Raw genomic sequence first — 5,173 nt, 5'->3', positions numbered from 1 at the left:
TTCCACTAAGAACTTGTAACGAGGTTGTTGTTCAGGTGCTTGTAGTAATGAGGCCAAGGTGGCCAAAGCATCTACAACCTTGTTCCGATCTCTTGGAATCTGTGTGAACAATAGAAGCTGGAAGTTCCCTTTTAGCTCCTCCACCATTGCTTTATATGGTAGCAACTTTTCATCCTTTGTCTGATAATCATTGTTTGTTTGGAAAATTACGAGCTATGAGTCTCCATAGACATATAGGTCCTTGTTTTTTAATTATGATGCCATCTTTAAGCCATTTACTAGTGTTTCATACTCTGCAATATTTTTTGTTTTGGAAACATTAGTTTGTAGGCTTCTGGGATAGTATAGCCATTAGGCATGACAAATAGAATTCCTACCCTTGATCCATGTTGAGTATAGGAGCCATCAAAATAGAGCTTCCATATTGACTGTTCAGTGTGTAGGACAACTGTATCTGAAAATTCAATGTGCATTGGTTCTTCATCTTGTAGAGGTGCTTCTGCGAGTTGGTTAGCTACAACCTGCCCTTTTTATGGCCTTTCTGTCCACATATTATATGTCAAACTCACTCAAGATCATAACCCATTTGGCAACTCTTCCTATCAATGCTGCTCTGCTAAGGAGATACTTTAGTGGATCTATTTTTGCTATGAGCTTGGTTGAATGATTGAGCATGTAATGCCTTAGTTTCTATGATGCAAAGACAACTGCTAGGCATGCCTTTTCTATCGCTGTGTAGTTCAACTTGTAGTTGACCAATGTCACGCTGATGTAATATAATGCTCATTCTTTCCCATCTTGATCCTAATGCACTAACAAAGCTCCTAGAGAAAAGTTTGTTGCTGAGATATAGAGTAACAGGGGCTTTCCTTTAATAGGTGACATTAAGATTGGTGGATTTGCCAGGTGCTACTTGATTTGATCAAAATATTTTGCACGTGTCATCCCACTGATATTGTATATTTTTGTGTAATAACTTGGTGAATGGGTGACTCCTATCAACAAGTTGAGAAAAAAATCTCCTTATGGACTGCAACCTTCCTTGTAATGACCTAAATTGACTAAGATTCTTTGGTGGTGACATTTCCATGATAGCTTGAACCTTTTCTGGATCCACTTCAATTCCCTTCACTGAAAATATATAGCCTAGCAACTTTCCTGATGTTACACCTAATGCACACTTATTAGGATTGAGCCTAAGGTTAAACTTTTCCAATCTTGTGAAAATCTGATCTAGTATGTGCAAGTGATCTTTCCATTTTAGAGCCTGACCTAAGCACACAAGGATACCGGGAGGTCAAAAGTCATAATATGAGCAATTTTATTGTATTTGAGCCATTCATAATGTATTAAGGTTATTTGATTCCATTGAATCATAATATGTAAGGTTAAATGAGACATTTTTTTCAAAGATATCATATTTGGTCCATCTTGAAGTGTTAAAAGTGTCCATGTAAGGCTTAGAGTCATTTATGTAAAAAATGCAAAAATTGTAAAAATTGCAAAGTTGTAACATTGCCAAAAAGTGCAACAAAAATGTAAAAATGCAATCCATTGGTCATGAGGTGGTTAGATTAGTTAGGAAGTAATTGGAAATTGTTTATAAAACCATGTTTGGTCGAAATCAAGAAGGTAGATCAGTTTGGAGGGGACTTGACAAAGATTACCCATCAAACCCTCAAACTGTCATGAGGTTTTAAGGAATCTGTGGCTGTCATAGATCCATGGAGGATCACATTTGGTGTAATTTTGTATGTAGATGTTATTTAATGATAGATTAATGAAATATATTTCAGATGAATCCTTTCTTATGCATTTTTGTGGAGTATTTGGCAAGATATGTTTGTTTTTACAAAAATTGTCAAAACCCTACCAAGGGTTACCCGTTTTAAGAAAATGCTCATAAATTTTTATTTAAGCATTGGATCTGGCTGAAATTTGGAGAGAACTTGTGTAACTCAGTAATATAACGTTTGACTGAAGAGATTTTCTTTATGATCAATATTCAAAAAGTTATTTATGACTGTTTTCTACAGTTCATGGTGAAAGATAGATTGGTGAAGGTAGTAGCAGTCTGGTTACATCATTTGGTGTGGTCACATTAGAAATAGTAATGAAGAAAGGATACATGTGTTGGAAAGGTCTCTGAATCCTCTTTCCATTTCTTTTTGTCTTACTTAATTTGGTTAAGAATTGAATAATTTGTGATATTTATTTTTGGTGAAAACAGTTTTTAAGGGATGAAACCTTGAACTAGGGTATTCCATGGCAAATAAGAATTTGTTCTCTCATGTTATGGTGAATGTTATGATCTGAAATCTTTAATGAAGGTATGTAGGGATAGAATATAACCTTTGAAATTGGTTTGGAGTTGAGAAGAGTGGTTGATCATTTTATATGCCCCTTGATTCAAGTTTAAAGTCTTGTATTAGTTTTGGGTCAGTGATACCCTTGGATGAAGGTTTTATGGTTTGTGATAGATGCTTTGCATCATCATCCACATAATCTTCCATTGTGATATGCATCATATCATGAAAGATAGTTGTCATTTCTATTTGATAAGTAGCCCTGATATTTTTAAGCCCAAATGACATGACATTCCAACAAAAGGTACCCCAAGGGCACATAAAAGTTGTCTTATCTTGATCTTCAAGAGCTATTTTTATTTGATTGTAGCCCGAGAAGCCATCCATCAAGGAGAAAATTTCATGTCCAATTGTCTGATCTACTATCATGTCTATATTTGGCAAAGGAAAACCATCTATCGGACAAGCCTTATTTAGGTCTTTGAAGTTAGTACATATGCAGATGGTCTTGTCATGCTTTGCCACTAGCACAATATCAAAAATCCACTTGGCATAATCAATTGCTCGGATAAAAATAATGTCAAGCAACTTCTTCAACTCAACTTTCACTAGTAATGCAATGTGGGGGTGCATTTTCCTCAACTTTTGCTTGACTGGTTTTACACCTGGTGCTATGGATAAGTGATGCATGATGAGGTCTGGATCTAATCCAAGCATGTTTGCATAGGACCAAGAAAAGTTGATTTTCTTCTCTTTGAAGAACTTGGTGCGATCATGATTCTCTTGCTCAGATAGAGATGCAACCAAATGAACAAGCTTGGGAGTTTGTTTTGATCCCACATTGATTGGTATTGTTGGTTCAATCAAGACTACTGACCTTTCTTGATAGTGTTTGGGGAGAGTATCAAGTCTCTCATCCTCTAGCGCCTCTAAGAGTTTTTCATTGTCGAATACGCCCTTTCTAGTTACTTTTTTTTATGATCTAATGCTATCATTAGATGGTTTTCACCATTAGACCTTTCTTTTAATTCATTTATTTTTATTTTGCGAATGAAAGAGTTTATACTCTCCTGAGCTGGAGCTGCGTTATCGAGTTCCTTGTTGGAAGAGACCATAGGTTCAATTGTTAAAAGGTATGCTACAATGGCAATGTCATTGGGAAAAGTTTCAAGTTATGCAAGCTTGGTTCGGTCCCAATCAATAAGTTCGGGATGTCTTAAGGGTAATGGATCATTGAGGTCAATAGCGGTGAAAGTCCTGACAATGGTATTATCGTCGAAGGTAGGGATAGAGAAGTCAATGACATTACTCTCCTCAAAATTGTCTATAGTGTGATGAATTTGATAGACTTCACTAGAGTCATCATCAGAAGTTTGCGATTCAGATTCAAAAGGTCTCGACCTTGAACTTTGGCCCTCGTAGAATGTAGGTGCATAGGCATGAATTACATCAATCTCGATGTCATCCTAGGACAAGTCAGAAGGTGATGGTGAGTACCATTCCCATTCTTTTGAATCAGACCCGCTGTATTCTTGCAACCTTTGAATTTGTTCATATATGTCGGGAATGACTACTCTTGGTGCAGTTGATGGAGTAATTTACTTTGTTGTTTTTGATGTGATCACCTCTTCTATTGTGATTGATGAAACAACCTCCAGTGGCACTTCTGATGGTATAACCTCTTCTAAGTTATTTGATGAAGCAACATCTTCTGATGATGGGAGTATTATCTCTCTTGTTGATGGTGAACTAGTATTTACTTTATCTATGAACCCTAGTCCGATCTTGTCCTTAGAACTCCTAAAAGTGGGTAGGATTGGTTCCACCATACCTTCCTCTCTTTTTCCTATAGGTCTAATTCCTTTGTATCCCATTTTCTACATAATGAGAAAGCCCTTCCCATATTTTTCTATGGGTGTTTGGATATCTTGTGTTGTTGTTGTTTCTTCTTCATCCTTGTACAACCAGTTTAGAATGTCCTTTTCTTCATCTTCTTTTGATAATGTTGCTATTTCTCTGATAAAGGTACAATTCTAAATCATGTGAGGTTTTGATACTTATTGTCATGATGCGGATGGTATTTCATATGATTGAGGTGAGAGTGATAATTGTGCCAGAGCCAGTGAGTGTTCAATAGAATACTCCCCAACCCCTTTGTCTTTCAATTTGAGCTTCTTCTCAAAATCAACCAACATAGCTGCCATATGATCATCCATGTTAGAAGCATTGAATGTAGGAGCCTCTTTCCCATTTTCTTGATTAGGTGCACTTTCTTGATTTGAGGGAGCAATTTCAGGAGCCTCCCTATTGTGTGAAACAATAACATTGTTATTTGTGAGGAACTGGTTATTACTGGGGGGGGGGGTGAATCAGTAATAACAATAAACTTTAAAACTCTAACAACCACCAAAAAATTCTTTCAAAACAACTCATAAATAGTACCAGTAACAACTGAAATCATATTGCTAATCAGATTTATCAAACTGCTCATCTAAGTGTTCATCAACATGCATGCAATAGAAAGATGTCAACTCAACACATAAGAAATCAAGCAACACATGAACACCAGGATTTTCATGTGGAAACCCAAATGGGAAAAACCACGGTGGGAATTGGTACCCATAATATTTTTGCACTCTTTCAGAATGCACCCTGTTAGGACCCTAGCCCTGTTTGGAGCTTACAAATATGCCTAGTTAGGAGCAGATCCTGTTAGGAGTCCCTCGGTTAAGGGATTTACCTCAACCCTGTTAGGAGCTTTACGCTATTAGGAGTAACCTTGTGAAAGGATTTAGAACCCTAGCTAACGAGTCACCCGGTTAAGTGATTTATACAATCAAGTCTGTCAGGACCTACCCGGTTAAGGG

Source organism: Cryptomeria japonica, chromosome 5 (genome assembly GCF_030272615.1).
Source record: "Cryptomeria japonica chromosome 5, Sugi_1.0, whole genome shotgun sequence".
NCBI lineage: Eukaryota > Viridiplantae > Streptophyta > Pinopsida > Cupressales > Cupressaceae > Cryptomeria > Cryptomeria japonica.
The sequence above is the reverse complement of the archived record's forward strand: the minus strand, read 5'-3'. Positions refer to the sequence as shown.